Below are 5,956 nucleotides of genomic sequence, written 5' to 3'. Positions count from 1 at the left end.
ACACATAGAATCTGCTTTTGTCCTTCCACCACCCAACCTTTGGTGTCATTGACCCGAATTACAGTCCTGATGGGGCCTTTGCGTGATGTGCTCAAACTGCTTGGACCTGTTCTGGCAGCACGTTCACAGAAATGTTTCTGAAGCCACAAGACCAGACCATGGGTTTCTGAGAGTTAAAGAAAATAAGTGTTCTGAGTAGTGCTATTTGTTTCTTAGCAAGATAAAGAGCTATATGCATTGCTTTGCATAGATCCCTGCTCGAAGCAAACGAACTGAGCATTCAAGAGGGCTTTCTTGTTCATTACTCTCAGATCAAAATATTTTGTTTTAATTCTATACCTGCACGTGTTAAAATGTTTATACAGATCCACATATATATATGTGGCTGCTGCTTTACAGTCAAACATAAATGGAAGATGCTAAACCAGTGCTCGTCACAGTGGAAATTCTATTTAGAAACAAAAGGGATTTCACAGAAATTAAGAATAGGGGAAAATTGCAGTGAAAAGAGCCTTAGAACAGGAAAAGATGAGACAAGTTAATTCTCTGGATTAAATGTTACTTGGTTAGATCAATATTTGCACATATTGCATAATATTGATTAACATTTGATAAAAGTATGAAAATGGGACAACTACTTTTTAAAATACTCAGTTTGGCAAACCAGTTTATTCACGTATAAATGTCAAATGTGGTCTGTGTTTAAATGCAGTCGCTCTGCTGTCAAAAACAGACATGTAAAAAGTCTCAAAACAGTACCAAAGCAAATGCATGCCTACATTCCAGTTTATTTATTTAATTGCCAAAATGCTTTTGAAAACTGTATTAGCAATTCTCTCCACTAGCAAATCATCTATTTTCTTTGCAGAACTGAACAATGGAGAACTGACCTAAATACACACAATTATGCAGGAAAATTTGCTTTGGGGCACAAAATGGAATTGTAGGCAGGGTATGAAAGTTAATTTGAATCTCAGACCAAGTCCCAACGAAGAGTCAAAGGAAACTCCTATATTTCAGGGATTTTTCCAGCGAGCCGTGAATACTGAATTTCCCTGCAGTAATCTCCTTTTTATAAATGCGACCATTGCTTGTAAAATAGGCTGTCACCTACTGAAGTTTTCCTACCCTTTTCCCTCCTATGCTTCAAAAAATTGTCTGTCTGTTCTCAGGGAGAGGTCCTAGGACAGTCTCTTTCTCCTGGTTAGTGGTGAATGCTTGATTTGGGTTGTTGCCACTAAGTCTGGCTACTACAGAGCTGAGCAGCTGAAAATGTGGCCGGTATGAAGACAAGGTCCAGACATCTCATCACCAGCACTGCCTTTTCTCTGCTCTCCTAGTAGAACTTTGGTCAAAAATTTGATGGTCAAATCTCTGCACTTGCTTTCTCTCCCTCTCTGCGGAGAGGACATACTTGCCAGATCCAAACCAAAACAAACCAATACAAAACAATTCCATATAAGAAATGGAAAGAGGCCAAAGCTGTCAGTTCTTCTCAACTGACTATAATGCAGAGTGGGGAAAAAATAACAGAGGAAACAGAAAAGCTAATGAAGAATCAAAAGCTAATGGTCCCGTAATGACCTAGGAATCGATTCTATAGCCTCTGATGAGAAAATAGTTTCTTGCATTTGCAGCATGCTCCAAAGTCAGGATGCTGCAGTATGGTACTCCTACACCAATGCCCTGCAATGGTTCTTACTAAGCAAAAGCCTTCGTCTAGGTGTGTCAAAGCCATTGCAAGGGGAGTATGTCCCTAATGCTGCTCTCCAGCTGCAAAACAGCACTTCCTCTTCTGGAAGTGTAAGCAAGTCAAAAAGTGAGAGGTGCTTAGCTGAGGTGGTGAGGTGGGACATACCGACATGCTCTTTTCATGTCTCAGTCCCAAGTCACAGTTTCCAGTGAACCTGAAAACTCCAAAAATGCTGCAGTGCAGCCTCACACCCATTTCTGCACTGGTCCCTTCAGCAGCTAGGGGTGAGAAAAAACCTCTAAGGGTGGTTGTAGGGTGACCTGGGGAAAGCATGGAGAAACAGGCAAGCAGAAGCTTGGTGATGGCTTAAGCATTGAATAGAACCCTTATCCCACTGGTGGGCCAATTTCCAACAGCCTTTGGGATCAAGTACAATGATTTGCAGAAAGCAGAATTTATTACTTTTTTATACTATTCTTTACCAATTTAAAATAACTTGTCTATGGCAGAAATATCTGCTACATCAAACAGCTGGGATTGGTATTTCAAATGCCTTAGAAGGGAAACGTCCCTCAAGAAACCTGTTTTCTGAAAAGCTTTGAGTTATAGTAAGTACCACAGAGAAATGACAGTGTTCCTGGATCTCACTTGCTAACGCCAGTCTCAGTGAGTGTGCAGATGGTCCTGGGCTTGTCCAGGTGTCCTGGCAGCTGTACAGGCAGGTTTACTGGGAAAAGGAGTGGAGGTCAGGAAGGAGGGACAGATCTCCATTTGCTCCAGAGGGGAGCCAAACTTCTCCCATATAACAGGCTGCATCTTGGGGCTGTGCCTTGCTCCTGCCTTACTTTCTTTAGGAATTAATATGCTCGACCCCACTGATCTGTTACAGTTCATACAGATGAAGGATATAAAAGCCAAGTGATGTAATGTCTCCATTTGAAACGTCTGCCCACTTCCTCCTCCACCCTGCAGAGTCAGAGGAAGCCACGAAAAAAGGCTCAAGGACATTCCTTCTGCCTCTGTCTGATTTCTCCCTTGATAAGGCTCTGACCAATGTTGCTTCAATTAATTTGTTTCCTTTTAAAGCACATGCTTCAGGGCACTTCAAAAGCGGGATACCCAAATCTTTGGCAGATCAGCATGAGTCAGAAGCACCTGCAGGAAGAGCAGAAAGGTGTCTCCTTAGCATATTTTACAAGCAAGCAATGGGCACGCTCATCTCAGAAGGAGCAGCGCCCTAACAGTGATACCTCAGACAACATAAGGGGTTTTAGCAGAAGGCTGTGCTGGTTTTAGCAAAGTCACGTGCTGGTGTAGTCAGCAGCATGTAACTCTCTGAAGTCTCTTGCAAAGCTGCTGCTTTAGGGATTTTCAGAGGAAGCCACTTGTGCACTGCTGCCCTCCCCTGAATTTTCTTTGTGCATTTGGCAACGGATTAGAAAGGAAAAGAAAAAACACAAAAATATATAGAGGCAGTGTTCCACTGAAGCGTTTTTTACCATTTAGCTGTTGAGTGGGCCATGTCCCTTTAAATCCAATGCCTTTGACTAAGAGGAGTGACATTTCCAAAGGAAAGAGTTCTCTGACTACCTCAGCCGACTTCCCGTCCCGGTCTCCCCAGCCCTCTGACACACGCTCTGTCCTTGAGCCCCAGAAACACACCCTGACCCTTCCTTTCTCTGCTGAGGATCTCTGTTACAGTGATGCCAGTAAGACCAAATCAGATTTTACACCTCCTCCTGCGGGAGAGATGCCAAGAGCACTCTGCTAATACAGAGTTGCCACTAGTGCAAGGTCCCCAACACTCCTACCAGCCTAAGACAGAGTACCCCATACTCTGGAGTTAACCTTTCAGGGTGCAAAGCATGGGGCGAAGGTCCACCTAAGCAGCTTGACTGACAGGATTAAGACTCAATGAAAGAAGAAAGGGATGTAAAGGAGAACATAAGGAAGCCCCAAAGCACAGGTATAAGTTCAAGGGTGTGAATGATCTTATCCTGCAGGACCTGTAGAAGAAGGGTTCATTAGGATGGATGGTGTTGCTGGAATGGGAGAATCACTTGGTGCGTTAGAGACAACCTGGAGGAAAAGACAGAGAGACCAGGCGTGACACTGTGAATTACACCCCCAAAAGCCACTGAGTGAGCTAGATGTTCTCACTGAAGGTCAGGTGAGTGCCTACGTCATGGTGACAGCGGGTCTTCAGTGCTTTTGAGAAAGTTACTGAGTAGGCATGGGCGGGAGTCCACGGGGAGGCAGAGGGCACTCAGCTCACAGCTAGATCAAGGCAGGGTTGCAAAGAGTTCCTCGTTGGTCACGGTGGGGCTTGAAGTGTAATGCCAGGGGAGGAAGGCTGCAGAGTTGTGCTCCATGCAAGAGCTGGAGGTGAAGAAAGGCTGCAGCACAAAAACATTAGGAAATATGTATGATGGTCATGAGACAGAATCACAGAAGAGTTGAGGTTGGAAGGGACCTCTGGAGATTGTCTAGTCCAGGCCCCTCTCCCCAGCCGCTCAAAACGGGGTCAACTGCAGCAGGTTGCTCAGGGCCGTGACCAGTCAGGTTTTGAGTATCTCCAAGGATGGAGACTGCACAACCTCTTTGTGCAACCTGTTCCAGTGTTCGAACACCCTCACAGTAAAAAAGTTCTTTCTCATATTTAAATGGGAAACCTCCTGATCGGAGGTCAGACTAGGAGCAGGGCACTGACATTTTTAAAAGGGAAAATTTGGGCAGGATCACAAGAAAGCATTGCCAGACTGTGCTGCATATGCATTAGGAAGCAGAATTGCTTCTGAAAGGAAGGGACTGGGGCTCCCACTGCCTGCGCTCCATCTGTGTGGTCTGTGACCTCGTCATTTTTCCGGGAGGGAAAGACAGGACACTGATCGGGACTGGTGAAGGGGGTTGTGCTGCAAGCATCCTCTCGTGCGGTGCCATGGGTGCTACAAAATCTAGGGCTAACAAGGGGGAAGCAATTAGATTCCCTTCGTCCCCCTGGTTTATCCATGCCTGAGCTTGCTATGCCATCAAACCAAACCAAAGGACAGGAGCTGCAAACTGAAGCAATCCCACTCCTCGCTTTCCCCTTGTTATCGCTGTCGCTGTTTATTTGTTTTACAGCCGTGCCTAGGGGCACGGAGCAGGCCAGGCCAGGGACGATTGCTGGCCACACACAAAGGGACAGGTCCTGCCCCGTGTGGATGCAACAGGCAAATTCCCGGAGCTTCCGTGAGACAAAGAGCCAGTGCGGCGGCTGCCACGAGACCTGCCTTTTCGCAGCACTTCTCTCACCGCACCTGATCCTCAACGCGCAACCGTCAGCAAAGTTGATGGCAACTCCACGCACAAAAGACCGGACTACGCCGTCTGAATCGAGCGGACTGGAGCAATCTTCTGGGAAGGGACGGGGAAAGGGGGGCGAGCACTACTTGAGTTAAATACCCTCCATCAGCGCTGAGGACCCCGCCGGCTACAATCTTCCATTAATTTAAACTTTAAATAGCGCCGGCAGCATTTAGCGAAAGTAACCGCACAAAGCCCCGTGGTTGTGCACCGCCGTGGGCCGCCGCAGGTGTAGCCGTCTCCCAGCTCACCGCTGCCACGCTCACAGCTTTTATACGACCCAAAGCCTTCTGTCACCGGAGACCCTGCAGTCAGCTCTGTACAGTCACCTGGGGTTGCAGGCAGGGAGCACTAATGCCCTTTGTTCGCCAGGGAAATTCTATTTCCCTTCTCATTGTGCCGCGCTGCTCGTCAACGTAATGTTACACCCAGGGTAGGAGACTTCTACAAAGAAACTTCAGCGAAGGCGGGCAAATTACAATCCTGCCCTCGTGAATGGAGACGTCATAGGAGATGGGCTGAAGCAATGCACCTGGTGTAAATAATTACATGCTTGAAACGGGGAAAATAGGGCTGAAGGCAAGCTAAATGCCAGGTGATTGTTTTGGATAGCAAAGGAAGAACTTTTCATGCAGGAAGAACAAATGCCCTGCTCAGGAGTCTACTGGTGATGGAACGATTAATCTTTTCTCTTTTCTTCCTCATTCTTTCCTTGGGTTTTTTTTTTTTGTTCGTCCTCTGCTCCCTCCCCCTTTTGTTCTCCTTCCCAGATCAACACCTGGAGGTAGGGGCTGTCTTAGGAAAGGAACCCTGCTGTGGCTTATGCCAACCAAGATTGTATTTCAAAGAACCTGAGTCTTCGTTTTTCCCAACTCCCCTTTGATCTGCAAAGGGACCCCCTTTTAAATGATTGAAGCA

This window comes from Apteryx mantelli, chromosome 4 (genome assembly GCF_036417845.1).
Source record: "Apteryx mantelli isolate bAptMan1 chromosome 4, bAptMan1.hap1, whole genome shotgun sequence".
Classification (NCBI taxonomy): domain Eukaryota; kingdom Metazoa; phylum Chordata; class Aves; order Apterygiformes; family Apterygidae; genus Apteryx; species Apteryx mantelli.
Note: the sequence above shows the minus strand (reverse complement) of the source record.